The sequence below is a fragment of the Trachemys scripta genome, chromosome 2 (genome assembly GCF_013100865.1).
Source record: "Trachemys scripta elegans isolate TJP31775 chromosome 2, CAS_Tse_1.0, whole genome shotgun sequence".
NCBI classification, from domain to species: domain Eukaryota; kingdom Metazoa; phylum Chordata; order Testudines; family Emydidae; genus Trachemys; species Trachemys scripta.
This window is the reverse complement of record NC_048299.1, coordinates 273,634,456-273,651,461: the sequence shown is the minus strand read 5'-3', so window position 1 is coordinate 273,651,461 and position 17,006 is coordinate 273,634,456. Positions and strand designations below refer to the sequence as shown.

The following is a 17,006-nucleotide window of genomic DNA, read 5'->3' as shown; positions in this document are numbered from 1 at the left end:
TCAAACCAATCTGATAGCTTTCTTTGATAGGATAACGAGCCTTGTGGATAAGGGTGAAGCTGTGGATGTGGTATACCTAGACTTTAGTAAGGCATTTGATACGGTCTCGCATGATATTCTTATCGATAAACTAGGCAAATACAATTTAGATGGGGCTACTATAAGGTGGGTGCATAACTGGCTGGATAACCGTACTCAGAGAGTTGTTATTAATGGTTCCCAATCCTGCTGGAAAGGCGTAACGAGTGGGGTACCGCAGGGGTCTGTTTTGGGACCGGCTCTGTTCAATATCTTCATCAACGACTTAGATATTGGCATAGAAAGTACGCTTATTAAGTTTGCGGATGATACCAAACTGGGAGGGATTGCAACTACTTTGGAGGACAGGGTCATAATTCAAAATGATCTGGACAAATTGGAGAAATGGTCTGAGTTAAACAGGATGAAGTTTAACAAAGACAAATGCAAAGTGCTGCACTTAGGAAGGAAAAATCAGTTTCACACATACAGAATGGGAAGAGACTGTCTAGGAAGGAGTACGGCAGAAAGGGATCTAGGGGTTATAGAGGACCACAAGCTAAATATGAGTCAACAGTGCGATGCTGTTGCAAAAAAAGCAAACATGATCCTGGGATATATTAACAGGTGTGTTGTGAGCAAGACGCGAGAAGTCATTCTTCCATTCTACTCTGCTCTGGTTAGGCCTCAGCTGGAGTATTGTGTCCAGTTCTGGGCACCGCATTTTAAAAAAGATGTGGAGAAATTGGAGCGGGTCCAGAGAAGAGCAACAAGAATGATTAAAGGTCTTGAGAACATGACCTATGAAGGAAGGCTGAAAGAATTGGGTTTGTTTAGTTTGGAAAAGAGAAGACTGAGAGGGGACATGATAGCAGTTTTCAGGTATCTAAAAGGGTGTCATAAGGAGAAGGGAGAAAACTTGTTCACCTTAGCCTCTAAGGATAGAACCAGAAGCAATGGGTTTAAACTGCAGCAAGGGAGGTCTAGGTTGGACATTAGGAAAAAGTTCCTAACTGTCAGGGTGGTTAAACACTGGAATAAATTGCCTAGGGAGGTTGTGGAATCTCCATCTCTGGAAATATTTAAGAGTAGGTTAGATAAATGTCTATCAGGGATGGTCTAGACAGTATTTGGTCCTGCCATGCGGGCAGGGGACTGGACTCGATGACCTCTCGAGGTCCCTTCCAGTCCTAGAATCTATGAATCTAGACCTCCCCCAGTGCAACTTGAGACCATTGTTTCTTGTTCTGTCATCTGCCACCACTGAGAACAGCCTAGCTCCATCCTCTTTGGAACCCCCCTTCAGGTAGTTGAAGGCTGCTATCAAATCCCCTCTTGCTTATCTCTTGTGCAGACTAAATAAGCCCGGTTCCCTCAGCCTCTCCTCGTAAGTCATATGCCCCAGTCCCCTAATCATTTGTGTTGCCCTCTGCTGGACTCTCTCCAATTACATCCTTTCTGTAGTGGGAGGCCCAAAATTGGACGCAATACTCCAAATGTTGCCTCACAAGTGTCGAATAGAGGGGAATAATCACTTTGCTGGATCTGCTAAAAAATCCCTCAATTGGTGGAAAGTCAATCAGTGTGTGCACAGGAGTCCCATTTGTACGTCCTTCCCCAACAGTTGTCATAACAAATGATGCCTCCCTACTAGGGTGGAGAGCACATCTGGACTTTCACAAGGGCCAGGGCAAATGGATGTCAGAAGAGACCATGTGTAGCAAGTGGGACTAACCCCGCAGTGCCTCCTGCTGGTCTCTTCTGGGAATTAGCTCATCCAGCCTCCGGAGCGCCCTCTGCAGACCGGTGTCCCGCTTTCGCTTGGCCCCTGTGTTCCTCCTGGACCCGGTCCCCGTTATCTGGAGTGCTGCCCCCTGGCTGTACACCCCTCAGTCTCAGGGTCTCCCCTCCCCGGGGAACCCCCACCTACTATCCCCACATCGCCTCAGTATAAGGATACTGCCAGTCATCATCTAGCCTCCACGCCCTGGGGCAGACTGCAGTATCAGCCTACTCATCTCTGGCAAGGTTGGGTTTGGACCTGCTGCCTTTGCCTACCCCTGGGCTGCCCTCTGCAACCCCCAGTACCCATTGGCCTTCTGCTAGGCCACATTTTTCCAGGCTGGAGCTCCCGGCTCCTTTGCCTTTCCCCAGCCCTGCTCCACTCAGGTACCCTGTCTCTAGCTCCCTGCAGCCAGGCCCATCTCCCTCTATAGCTAGAGAGAGACTGCTGAGCTCCTGGCTCCCAGCCTCTTATATAGGGCCAGCTGAGGCCTGATTGGGGCGTGGCCACAGCTAAGGCTGCCTACCCAATCAGCCCAGCCTAAGGCTCTCAGCCCCAGCCCTAGCCCTCTCCAAGGACTGGCTTTTAACCCCCTGCGGCAGCCCTCTCCCAGGGCTGTTTTTAACCCTTTCAGGCCAGGAGCAGGTGATCACCCCACTACACCATGCTTCACATCAATCTCCTGGAACTCAGAGCAGTCAGATATTCCTGTCTTCAGTTTCTACAACTAATCAGGGGCAAGCATATACGGGTAATGATGACAACATATCATACATGTTTTATATCAACCGGCAAGAGGGAGCAAGGCCCCCCTCCCTCCACGCCAAGGCTGTCAAGCTTTGGAATTGGTGCATACACAATCGGATTGTCATCATAGCAATTTATCTTCCAGGGGTTCAGAATGTGATGGTGCACACACTCAGCAGCCACTTCTTCTGAGACCATGAGTGGGAAATAGACTCCAGCATATTACACCACATATTCTGGCAATGGGGCACCCCCAAGATAAACTTGTTCGCCACAGCAATAAACAAGAGATGTGCCCAGTTCTGCTCCAGCAGCAGACTGGGTCAGTGATCCCTGGGGGGTGCCTTTCACCTTCATTCGTTGTCAGATCTATTGTATGCATTTGTACCAACTCCTCTATTAGCCAAAATGTTGGTCAAAATAAAAAAGGACATAGCATGCATGGTTCCTCAGGGGGCTTGGAAATCTCTGTCTGCCAGTCAAGTGTCCTACTCACTTCTATCTAGTTCTTAAATGCCTTGCAACGGTGGATCTCAACCTTTCCAGACTATTGTACCGCTTTCAGGAGGCTGATTTGTCTTGCAGACCCGCAGGTTTCACCTCACTTTAAAACTACTTGCTTACGAAATCCGACATAAAAATACAAAAGTGCCAGCACACTATTACTGAAAAATTGCTTACTTTCTTATTTTTACCATATAATTATAAAATAAATCAATTGGAATTAGGGCTGTCGATTAATCGCCGTTAACTGATGCGATTAACTTAAAAAAATTAACTGCGATTAAAAAAAATTATCGTTATTAAGCGCACTGTTAAATAATAGAATACCAAATGAAATGTATTAAATATTTTTGGATGTTTTTCTACATTTTCAAATATATTGATTTCTATTACAACACAAAATATAAAGTGTACAGTGCTCACTTTATATTATTTTTGATTACAAATATTTGCACTGTAAAAATTATAAACAAAATAAATAGTGTTTTTCAGTTCACCTCATACAAGTACTGTAGTGCAATCTCTATCGTGAAAGTGTAACTTACAAATGTAGATTTTTGTTGTTGTTACATAACTGCACTCAAAAACAAAACAATGTAAAACTTTAGAGCGGGGCGGGCAAACTTTTTGGCCTGAGGGCAACATCCGGTTTTGGAAATTGGACATAGAAATTCACTATATGTGTTCCATTTCCATCTCTATGGCATATCTCAAAAACATGCCCATTATTGAAATAAGTGAGGCGCTACTTGGGCTTCTATACAGATTCAGACTAACACGGCTACCCCTCTGATACGTTCACTGAGTGTGACTCAATAACTCACGACTCTACTTCTGATATTGTTTGTCTCAGCTGTATTTTCTTCCATACTGGACTCTACTCTGAAGCCCCCTTTGCCTTATGTGGAACTGCTCGGTAGTCACCTAAATTGGAGCACCTATAGGGACACTACTCAAAGAAGAAGAAATGGTTACTCATCCTGTGCAGTCACTGTAGTTCTTTGAGATGTCTGTACCTATGGGTGTTACACTACTTGCCTTCCCTCCCCTTTGCTTCAGAGTTCTCTGTTATAGAGATTTGCGGTAGAGAAGGAATGGAGAGCAGTTCACCTGCGCAGTGTTATATAATGATGGTATGGAGCATGAAACTGACTAGCATGCATGCACGGACCAAACAGACAGTGCTATGACAAGCTCCGCTCAAAGGTGCAGGGATTGCAAACGCATCTAGAGTGACACACATCTCAAAGAACGACAGTTACTGCACAGGATGAGTAACCAGTTCTTCTCACCAGATACTGTTTTCAGATTTTCTTCAGGGAGACTTGATTTATTCATTTTTATTATTTGTACTGTTGTAGCACCTAAAATCCTCATTCTGCAATTGGGGCCTTTTTTGTGGTATGCACTTCACACATGCACACAATCAGCATCAAGATACATTTAGACCAGTGGTTCTCAACCAGGGATCTGAGGCCCCCTGGGGGGGGCAGGGCCGCAAGTAGGTTTCGGGGGGCTGCCAAGCAGGGCTGGTATTAGACATGTTGGGGCCAGGGCAGAAAGCCAAAGCCCCATCACATGGGGCTAAAGCCTGAGGCCCTGAGTCCTGCCACCTGGGGCTGAAGCTAAAGCCTGAGCAACTGTGGTGTGGGGCCCTGGGCAGTTGCCCTGCTTGCTACCCCCTAACACTGGCCCTGGCTTTTATATACATGAAAACAGTTGTTGTGGCACAGGTGGGCTGTGGAGTTTTTATAGGGGAGGGATCAGGAAGAAAAAGGTTGAGAACCCCTGGTTTAGACTATTACAGTTTCATCAGACCCATCCATCCAAAACCTTGAAAGCATGAAAATAATAAGGGAAAAGTCTCCAGCATTTTTTTTTTTTTAACCACCTTCACATCACCTACAGTACTGTTAACAACACACTCCAACACTCGATAAGGCATTCACTTCCATCTCCAGTAGATGTCATAACACAAGATGCACCCCAACTGACTGCCACATAGTCCATTTATTTGGAAAATTATTTTGACTTAATATTGCTGGGGTCACTGTTAAACTATTTGCATTCAACAGGTATCAAGTATGTGACTAATCTGAATTTTCATATGTCAAAAAAGGATCCTGATCAAGTCTAAATTATTATTTCAGACTTCCATCTCAGTCATAGCAAGTACCTACTACTGAGCGCTGGAAAATCTACTTAAGGTATGTGGAATTTCCAGTGAACTAATTTTTTCAATGGGTTTTATTAATGTTGGGTAAAACTGTTTAGGCTGAGATATTCTAAAGCATCCAAGGACCTTAAGAGAGCACAAGTCCCATTGACTTTTTCCATCAGACTTGCGTTGCTTAACTCTGTTAGGTGCTTTTGAAGATCCCAATGGTAAGCAATTGATGTTAAACTGTAACAAGATTCATCCCAGATTCCCTTTGACATAAATCTAGTTTAGATGGCATATGAGATCATGAAATCCTTTCATTATACTATTGTAAAATAAATTTTATAGCTATAAATAAATTTAACTGTCTAATACACGACCCTTCTGTTCATTCACTCACTTCTCTGAAAGGGGGAGGGGGTGGGTGTTAAATCTTATTTGGATTGTTTTCCATGTTTTTTAATTTGAGAAAAATTCATTAAGCAATTTTTGAGTTATGCAAAGCACTCAAAAATATACTTCTCTTAAGTATAAGGGATGCAGTGTTTCCTAGTGGATAGACCACTGGACTGGGACTTGGGAGGCCTGGATTCTATTCCTAGCTCGGTCACTGGTCTGGGTGACCTTGGGAAAGTCATTTTGCCTCCCGGTGGCTATATTTCTCCATCTCTAAAATGGAGATAATTATGCTAGCCTCTTTTGTAAAGCCCATTGAGATCTTCTTTGAGATCCACTCACGAAAAAAGCTATAAATTAGGGTTACCATATTTTAAAATAACAAAAAGAGGACACTCCAAGGGGCCCCGCCCCTGCCCCAACTCCGCCCCCTTCCCAGACCCACCCCAACTTCGCCCCTTTCCTAAAGTCCCCTCCCCAACTCCGCCCCCTCCCCTGAACACTCCGCCCCCCTGCTCCTCCCTCTCCCCTGCTTCCCGCGAATCAAACAGGCAGGCAGCAGGTTAGCTGGAGCTGGGGTTTGGGGGCACGGCCCAGTCCGGCCGAGCAGCTCCGGCCCAGCTTGGCTCGGGCCCTGGTCCCAGTTCTGGCCGAGCGTGCTGGCCCTGGTGGCTCCAGCTTAGATCGGGCTCCGGGGCACTGGCCGTCCGGCTCCGGGTCCGGCCCCAGCGGCTCCAGCCCAGATCCAAGCCACACGAGCCCACCCTATTTTCCCGGATATGTCCGGCTTTTTGGAATTTCCCCCCGGATGGGGATTTGAGGACCAAAAAGCCGGATGTGTCCGGGAAAATCTGGACGTATGGTAACCCTGTATAAGTGCTAAGAGGTTTTAATAATTAGTAGTAGTACTGATGCTATAGGGAAGTTGACCACACTTGCTGAGCTCTAACGGGTATGTAAATAGTGTCCAATGATGCTATTTTCTTCAGAGGCGTGTCAGTGTATGTTGCTTACACTATGCCCTAAAGTTGTAAATGATATCCGCTGAAGTTTATTTTTTTACCAGGACCCTGTAAAGACGTAGCATCTTTGTGACATCAGTAGTGCAGTCTTCCTGCCAGTCTGATGGGCGCAGGGGTTGCTAAGCTCAATCTGTCATGTGGACAGCTTGTGTGAGGGGCATTTGAAAGACCCTATCTTACCTACAAAAGCTTTGTAGCTGCTTCATACCAAAGCTGCTCAACTGAACACTGTAGAATCAGGATGACACTATGGTAATGGAGAAGAATTTTAACAATCCTCTAGTTCCATATTGTACTTCTTGTGGTTTTAAATAGAAACTATATTTTCTGTACATTCACTCTGCCAAATCACAGACTTGCAATATGTCTGTCGCCTGTGGTGTTCAACCCTTCTACTTCTGTTCTTTATGCCGTGAGTCCTGTTTGGTCTTCTTTTTAGTTCATCTGTGCTTTCCCTAAGTGCTTTAATCCATCACTGCAGGGTTATATTTTATCCACATTGAGACTGATATTTTTCTGACTTGTTTCCCTTACTGATTGTAGTCTTTAGTTTTATTTAAAGTTAATGTTAGTGATGTTATATTACACCAGCATTGGTTTGGCTGTTGTGGCTACAGTTTCAAGCTCAACAGAGTGAAAGTCACCTCTGCTACTTGCTTCAGATTTAGACTCTCTAGGAACACATAAAGACCAGGATAGTGACTACACATGCACTTACAAGTACAAGGTCTAGTCTGTTTTACAAGTTTTATTAAAGTTATGATTACCCATGCATATAGAAATTCTATAAAGACCTATGCTCAAATTACAAATATAGTTATGCTCACATCCTTAAGGGTATTCTTAAAATCTGATGGCTGCCTTGCCAATTGATCATCAGTAGAGGGATGGTTCCTGCTGGAGTTTCACATAGGGAGCTCAATTTTCCCACTCTGGGCACTCTCTTTTTATAATGTGGTTCTGACTATACCTCATACCCTGCGGTTAGGACATGTAGAATAATGTGACTACCAGGTATCTTGTAAGCAAAAAAAAAATTACCCTTACTGTTAATTTTTCACAATATCATCCATTGGTAAATCTTTTCCTGTAATCTTGTGGCACAGTTACTTACTTATGTCAAGCATTTCTTAAGCCTATAGTCTAGTATGGCTAAGCTAAAGTATTACAGGCCTCAGCGTGTAGGCCTTGCGTTTCAGCCCTCCTTACTTAGATATCTAATGCATACTTATCCTTTCTGACTACTGATCAATCTTATACTTCTATCATTCTACAACTTAACTCTGTTTAGCATACAATTATATATGACATACATCTTAGTTAATCATAACATGATTTTGTCACAGAGGTCATGGATTCTGAGACTTCCAAAGACCTCAGTGACTTCAGCCCACAGTGGCTGGGAGCTGCCGGGTCTTGTCGCTTCCCGTGGAGGCAGGGAGCTGCGGGGGACCTCTGCAGCTTCTGGTCTCAGTGGTTGGCAGTGGGATCCCTGCAGCCTCAGGCCCCCGTGGGTGGCAGAGGGACCCCTGTAGTTCTGAGCCAGGGTGGAAGGAGACCCTCAAGCTCCAAGCCTGTCCTGCAGCTGCCCAGCAGGTTTCCATTTTGTCATGGATATTTTTAGTAAAAGTCAGGGACAGGTCACAGGCTTCCGTGAATTTTTCTTTATTGTCCGTGACTTTTACTAAAAATATCTCTGACAAAATCTTAGCCTTAGTCATAACATCACAGAATGAATGAACAATAAACTAAAATCATTGGCTACATGATGTTATACTTGGATGTCTGGGATTTTTGTATAATTGGTTGTAGTCAACGCAGAATTGTGGAAACTAGTTACTCACTCTTGTTGCCCACACCTTAATGCTTTTTGTTACTACACTCTCTTTTGTGGTGAGCAATGTGGGTGACAAAAGTCCAGCAAGATTCACATCACTCATGTTTTGAACTGTAACAAAATCTTTCTGCCGACAGTTCAGGAATGCCAGTGCACTTACTCACCAAACTTGCTGATTCAGTTAATGCCATTATTTTTGCCCATTTAGACTATTGTAATGGCTTTCTTGTTGCAATCATGATTAATACATGTCAGCAGGTACAAAATGCTGCTGCTAGCATTCTGGATGTAGCAAAAATGTAACTATCCCTGGCTCTGATACACTTAAAGCTACTTTTCAGATTAACTTCAAGGTACCCTCTTCCATTTTCTAAAGCCCTTCAAATTCTGTCTATGATATAGTTGGTCTGTACACCTTCCGCCACTAGTAAAGGTGACCTAATGCTGGTTCACTTATCTCATCACTACCCAAATGTGCAGCATTGTGTGACTGTCTTTTCTTGCACAGTAACACTTCCTTTAATTTCTTGCCCAGGGATTTCATGGCTGCTAATTAGCCTTTTTTTGCTTTTAAAATTCTAGGTGAATAATTACTTCTCCCGTCCTGCCCACCCACTCTTCCCCTCATTTCCACCGTGCCATGTCTATTTGTACTAAACTCTTGCATAGCTATGAATAGATTAATGCCTTGGTCTGATTAAAGTTGGTTTTCCTGGGTGTTTTTCCATGCGAGTTAAAGATAGTAAAGTTCAAGTTTTTAGTAGTCTTCAGTTTTATCACTTCATTAAAAAACCTGAAGCTTTGTAGTTAGAGCAAACAATAAAGCCCTAAAGTGCCAGCCTGGATGCTTGAGACCAAGATCCAATGTCCTGTGCAGCATATGAGACCTGAATTAAGCAGTTGGGACCTCAGGGTTACATGAGATGGCCTCCACTGTCCTCTTTCCCCTTCACTGTTCTTCCTTCTCTCCTTAGGTCAGGTCTAATCAATATAATGTTTAAGTATTATTATTTGTATTATGGACCAGGGTCATACTGTGTTTACATTTTTTATAGTAAACTTAGTGTATTTGGCCATGCCCCAGATTTTCAGTCTGTCTTAAATTTTTATATTGACAGTGAACAGAAATTGTTGGGAGGGAGTATATTAAAGATTTTGTTAGCTGGGTAAGAGATAGCTGGGCCATTGGCAGCTGGTAAGGCATGGGGAATTGTTTGAATTTTGGTTTCAAGGCGGTAATTGAGACTTATGGTAATGGACAGTGGAGGCATGATCCATTTTTCTGAAAAGTTTTACACTGTTTATAACACCAGCAGTTAAAGGCTAATATGAGGCCCCTTACCTGCTAATACCTGAGTTCAGGCCCATGTGTTTCATGTAGCAGTTGATATCCCTGACATCTACAATAATGAAGGCAATGCAATTCCTGGTATGTTTTAGGGGTTAGCAGTGTCTTCAACAGTAGCATGGATAACCCAGAAAAGTCAGAGCCTGAAATTGTCTTTCTGCAGGTAAAAAGACTTCCAGGTCATCTCAAAATGTATTTATCATGTGTAAAAAGCCTAGATGGGAACTATCCGCATTTAGGATCTTTTTTGATTGTTTCCTTTCATTTCAGTTGACCTTTTAAAATGAACAGCTGTTAATGTCATGTACTAGTGTGCTTTTTGGTCTGCAGCCATTTGTACTTTGGAATACACAGTGTGTAAAAGACTGAAGTGAGTCATATCCTGGTAAAACCATGACAACCATGTATTTATTAGTTTGTTAGGTAAATATCTTGCAGTAGAGTGCACCTTCTTGGATAAGACTTCATTATAAAATTTTCACTCAGCTCCATGAATCATAGTATTGTAAAATATAGCACCATGACAAGTAAGCAAAGATAGATTCATAGATTCCTAGGCCAGAAGGGACAATTGTGGTCATCTAGTCTGACCTCCTGTAAAAACACAGCCCAGAACGTTCTCAAAATAATTCTTAGCAAGACACATTACATTTAACATAGCATTTTTCTGGTATGTTTATGGGGAGGGATGGAAGTAGATCTGTTTGGTCAGCAGTTTGGGGGAATGGAGAAGGCTGGGATGAGCTCAATTTAATTATTGGCCATTTTTTTGCACCATCCCTTTTTTATTTGTGTTACATAACCAGATACAATATACACTATGAATTTATCACCTAGGTATCTAACGTGCTATACTTCTTTATTACACACACAAAACTACATTAAAAGAACATTATTAAGGTTGCAAAATAAAGCTCTCAAAAGTTAGGAAATGTCAGAATTAAGGTTGTCTGTTTCAGCCTTAATTTACCTCCTTGTGCATAAGCATTATGAGACAGTCTTTAATTACGTGATCACATGGTATCTTTTCCTCAGGACCCCAGTCAATTCTGTGCACAGGACAGACGGACTTGCTTTGGGGGATAAATCAGGATTGTGTAGTGAATGAGCATGTCTGTAGGACCCCTATTTCATTTGTTGCAGAAGTTGGAAGGTGTGTAATGAACAAGGCAGGGGACTGCAGGAAGAGAATGGATGATTTCAGGGGTCAGACAGACGAATACTTCCCTGGAGAACTGGATTCCATCTCTTCCTCTGCCACAGAGTTCCTATATGATGCTAGGCAAATCACTTAAACAAGTGGCGCTCAACCTTATTACACAGGGGAGCCTCACAAACCTAGGCATAACCTTGTGTGGGCCAAACAGATTCTACATATTTTAATAAGATTTAAAGTCACTAGTATTGACTTATATTTTAAGTTCCGTATGTATTTAGATAGACAATACTGTACATAGAAACAATCTATTTACACACTTATTGTGTTGAAGTCGGCTGTGGGCCTTATGAAATGCTCTCGTGGGCCGTAGGTTGGGCACCCCTGATTTAAATCAGACTTCTCACAGATAGTCACTAATCGTGTGTTCCTCATTTTGAGTGCCTGACTTTGAGACCTTTGTTTCTTATTTACAGAAGTGCTGAGCACTCACAGCTGCAACTTTAGTCAACGGGAACTGTACTTTGAACATATAAAGCACTATATAATGCTAAATACTGACAATCTGGTCCCTAGGCATATCGAATTGAGTACCCATGTTGGATATTTTTGACTTTACTCTCTTTGTCTTGGTTTGCTATCTGTAAAATGGGGGTATCACCACCTCTCACTTCACAGGGGTGGTATGAAAATAAATTATGCTTTGTGAAACACTCACATACTATAGTGAGAAGTGACAAGAAAAAAGCTTATGAGGAACTTAATTCTGTCTTCAGACCAGGCTTTGAATAGCAGGCAGTAAATAAGGCATGGAGCCACGTATTTAACAAAGAAGAGAAAACAAAAACTATTGAGTAGCTGCTCATTAGCTGAGCACCGTACATTCTGGGCACTGAATAAGGCTGAGGTCCTGGTGGGAAAATGGCATGGAAAATTTCAGCCTAGGCGGTTAAATTTTGATAATGTAATAAGCAACTGAAAACAGGAAAATGTCGGGCAGCCTTCAGTAATAGGTGATGTTAGCTCCACCTATAAGAAGCAAGCCACACAAAGGTGCTCTGACGCTATTGTGATGAATGTTATATCAATATTTAGATGTATTGGATTTAAAAATAGTTATGACCTTTTGTCAAGCAACCTTGCTTCAACCAGTACAATGTGTTTTAAAAATTGCTGGCACACAATGGACTTGTATATCCTAGTAGCTTCCAAAGTGAGGGGTGGTAATTGGCTGAGCTTGCAAAGGCCTTGCACGCAACTCAACAGCCTTTTTCCGTTTCTTTATCTGTAACACAATAACTTTTGAAGGCTGCAGCTGATCAATTCCATAATTTCAGGGAATGTTCTAGGCATCAGTGGCCGGAACCCTATTGATTTTTGGGGAAAAATCAAGGGAGACACATGAAGCCGCTGCCAGCACAGCCTCAAGCAGCTCTGCAATTGTTTATATATCAAACAAGTGGTTGATGTCATCCATTAATGCCTTTCACAGAACAGTACTCGTCTTCGCTCATCCCAATGGAGTTTATCTCCCAACAGAAAGAAAAATAATGGCGGAGGGAGTGGGGGTGCGCGCACAGCCCTTGGCATGGAGAAAAAATGGGGTATCCTGGTATGGGGGAAGAGGGGAATGTGAATTGCTGGTAAGGGAGTGAGATTGCAGTGAGTCCCTGAAATAGAGGGGGATGGGAGTGTGTACACAGAATTTGTGGGGTGAAATGGAGGAATGCAAGGAGCCACTGATGTGTTTAGTAAGCTCAGCCTGCAGAAGCTACGAAGTGTGAAAATATCTCTTTAAAGCAGTAATCGCCTAGAAGTGCTTACAGCTCTGCCTGACTTCTGGAAGTGACGTCTTGCTGGTCTTGTTAGCTGGTTGACTGTCTTGAGGTTTTCAGGGCAAAAGAAGACAGTATTATGTTGGTGGAAAAGGATTATGCTACATAAAGGAGTATATGTTCCCCAGTGGTTCAGGTTTGAACACAAGATCTCGTTCTCAGGATGGGTTTTTTTGGCAGTGCGTCTGGTTTAACCCAAATCAACACTAGCTTGGCAGAAATCTCTAACTGCCTTCTTTCTATGTAATTTTACAACCAGTAAACCGAAATACAAAGAGTATAAACTATACCAGGTAGCTCCTGTGTTCCACAGAGCTTCCTGCCCTGGCTTCTGGTCCACATAACCCCTTTGTATCTCTCCCCTGCAGCTGAACTTAAGGAGTGCCTAGCTAATAATAAAAGAACAGGAATACTTGTGGCACTTTAGAGACTAACAAATTTATTTGAGCATATGCTTTCGTGGGTTACAGCCCACTTCTTCTTCTGGCTAGGAAGTAACCCCTAAGACCCCACGCTATCGTTTGGCTCATCAGGGCTTCCTCCTAGGGATGCATGCCCGAGGCAGGATTCAGCAGGGTTCCTTCCAGAGTTGCCAAAAGACCTACATACCTTGGTGTAGGGAACTTCTCTTGCCTCTTTCCCTCCCAGGTGAGTATGAAAAGAGAAACCCAAGGACAAGAGATACTACAGGAAGTGGTGTCGGTGATTCATTAGATGTCACCCCTCATTGTGACGAAACTGGAGTAATGCATCCTCGTAATGCTTGGGGCATCCTGCTTCTGGAGGTGCTGTCTTTCAGAATAAGTTTAAATCATAGGGTTGGCTTCATTAAATATTCCATGGCACTGTATTATTTTTGCAAGTGTCATGATAATAAGCTCTGCTCTGTGGCCTTATTCCAACTTGGAAAAGTATGGTCTGCCCACCAAAAGATAAAAATCTCTCCATTCTAGCTGAACTGAAGTTCTTTCCTTCTTAGTCTCCAATCCTATAAACACATAGGCACATTTTTAAATGTATACCTGTGAATTATCCCATTCAAGTAAAAAACTTTACACATAGGGACTAGTCTTAAGCCTGTCCATAGGTTTTTGAAGAATGAGTACCTTCGTGCTTAACTTTCCTGGTGAGAGGCTCTATAGAGAAACAGAAGACTCACTTCCACCGCTGTCTTTAAAACAAGTGTAGCATTACTTGTGCAGAATGGCTATTGCATTCCACCCCATTGGTGGGTCAGTTATCTCTATATACACCATCTTTAAAGCTCTTTGGGATATAAGGGGCCATATAAATCTAAGTTGATGGTAGTGCAATACTATGAGAACACTGTTATCTTTATAGTTAGCAATTTACAATTACCTATCCACTGTTCTTTGTTTTGGTTAATATGTTAAAGTGCTTAATGATTGTAATTGGCTGAAATTTAAAAAGAGAACTAACTGCAGAATATGGGTTACATATAATGAAGTTAGGATTGACACTTAGAAAAGCTTTGGCAAACAGGATACTTTAATTCAGACAACCAGACCATTCTTAGGCCATGTCTGCACAGTGCTGTTAACAGTGATGTAGTTTGGCTTTTCAATTGCAGTGATTTTTAACTACTGCAAATGGTAGTGTGTCCATGCCTTATTGTGGTATTTTCATTGTTAATCATTGCATTCAAACAGCTCAGTGTTAGTCTGAATTGACCTCTCAGTATTCTGGGCAGATATCCCATGGTGTACTGTTTTGCTGCGCTGCTCTCTCGCTCTCTCATTTTTTCCCCCGCAGTCCATTCTGGGATGCATACCAGAAATTCTGGGACATGGGGTCAAGCTAACAACTTCCTATGATAGCTCTCCTAGCATTCATTCATTTTGCCAGGATCATTTTCAAACTGATATCAGGCAGCCTGGAGGATCCTGTGCTGAGCATTGTGATCATGGCAGTTGTTCATATGCACGTGTATTTTGAGTCAGACAGGCAGATGGATTTGGCCCTGCAGTTTCATAGCGCTGTTGATACTGCAGCAATCCAGCTACCAAATGAGGAGCAGGAGGATGAAATCAAGTAGTTATTTCTGCAGAGCATGTACCTGGAGTACCTGAGCTTAGTGGAGTTCTGCTTTTGGGCTCACTCAGCTAGCAGTGACTAGTGGGATAAGGTAGCGATGAAGACCAGGGATGACCAGCAGTGGCAGCAAAACTGCAGAATGGCAAAGGCAACTTTCCTAGAAATCTGTGGAGCAGCAGTGAGAGAAGACTAACATGAGAATTCCCCTCTGCTTGGAGAAGTGTGGTACCATTGACATCTGGAAACTCGCCACACCCAATGGCTACCAGTCAGTAGTTAATCAGGAGAGTGCTGCTGTGCTGTGTCATACAGCTTGGCAGTGCACAGAATGTTATTGATGGCTTTGTATGGATGGGGTTCCCAAACTGTATACAGGCTATTGATGAGACACTTGTGCCTGCTCTGCCCCTCCCCACTGGTTCAAAGACTTTATTAACAGAAAAGAGTATTTTTTCCATCATGCTGTGAGGCCTGGTTGATCACTGTGGAAGATTCACCGGTATTAATGTGGGGTGGTCTGGAAGGGTCCATGATGCCAGGATAATTAGAAATCCATGCCTGTTTGTTGGAATGAGCAAGGGAACTTCTGCTCCTCAGCACATTGTGGATGTTAATGGAGTTGGATGGAGTACTTGTGGCACCTTAGAGACTAACAAATTTATTTGAGCATAAGCTTTCGTGGACTACAGCCCACTTCTTTGGATGCATAGAATGGAACATATATTGAGGAGATAGATATACACATACAGAGAGCATGAAAAGGTGGGAGTTGTCTTACTAACTCTGAGAGGCCAGTTAAGTAAGAGAAAATTTTTTTGAAGTGATAATCAAGATAGCCCGGTACAGACAGTTTGATAAGAAGTGTGAGAATACTTCAATGGGGAGATAGATTCAATGTTTGTAATGGCTCAGCCATTCCCAGTCTCTATCAAGCCTAAGTTGATTGTATCTAGTTTGCACATGATGGCATATATCACATTGGTAGATATTGCATGTGCCAGCAATGCCCCTCCTCCATGTACATTGGCCAAACCGGACAGTCTCTACGCAAAAGAATAAATGGACACAAATCTGACATGAGGAATCATAACATTCAAAAACCAGTAGGAGAACACTTTAACCTGTCTGGTCATTCAGTAACAGACCTGAGGGTGGCAATTTTGCAACAGAAAAGCTTCAAAAACAGACGCCAACAAGAAACTGCTGAACTCGAATTGATATGCAAACTAGATACAATCAATTTAGGCTTGAATAGAGACTGGGAATGGCTGAGCCATTACAAACATTGAATCTATCTTCCCATGTAAATATTCTCACACTTCTTATCAAACTGTCTGTACTGAGCTATCTTGATTATCACTACAAAAGTTTTTTCTCGTACTTAATTGGCCTCTCAGAGTTGGTAAGACAACGTCCACCTTTTCATGCTCTCTGTATGTGTGTGTATATATATATCTCCTCAATATATGTTCCATTCTATATGCATCCGAAGAAGTGGGCTGTAGCCCACGAAACCTTATGCTCAAATCAATTTGTTTAGTCTGTAAGGTGCCACAAGTACTCCTGTTCTTTTTGCAGATACAGACTAACATGACTGCTACTCTGAAATCAATTTTGTGTGCACAGCACATACATTTTCAGCTATATCTTGCATAATGACCAGAAATTATCCTAAAGCAAGAAACCTTCCTGTTGCAACAGTGTGACAGTTCTTGGGGCATCCAGGGCTGTGAGGCACTTTCTTCCCACCTGCTTCCAGTGTGAGGGAGCCTTGTCTATACTAGCTGGGTATTAGCTCCCTAACACAACCAGCATGTCACCCGCTCAAGCACTCTTCTCTGGGCTACAGTAGTCCTGTTTTTGTCTTGCAGGTTGACAACAGATGCAACCCTGCCATCGAGTCCCTTCAAAGTGGTCCCTGTGGTATCTAGCCCCAAATTACTGGATACCTACAGAGATCCCATATCCTCTGTTCCCAAAGGAATAGTGTACTTCAGTTAACCAGCTGCATCTTAGACCACTGCTACAGAATTATGCACAGCATTTCAGTTCACTTACAGAACAAAAGGAAATTTATTTAAGAAAAAAATAGAGATTCAAATAAAAAAAGTGTGAGAGATGGGAACAAGTGGTTACATATGAAA

At 42.8% G+C, this 17,006-nt stretch overlaps 1 protein-coding gene across 8 annotated transcripts in view; it reads left to right on the top strand.

Moving 5' to 3' along the window:
* PTK2 (protein tyrosine kinase 2) overlaps positions 1-17,006 on the top strand; it is a 368,873-nt gene that overhangs the window by 19,847 nt on the left and 332,020 nt on the right. Inside the window, exon 2 of one of the 8 annotated variants that reach the window (XM_034763678.1) lies at positions 5,203-5,259. The exons of the other annotated variants lie outside the window; for them this stretch is intronic. The gene's annotated coding sequence lies outside the window, so the exon portion shown is untranslated. The remainder of the gene's footprint in view (positions 1-5,202; positions 5,260-17,006) is intronic. 8 annotated transcript variants of the gene reach the window in all.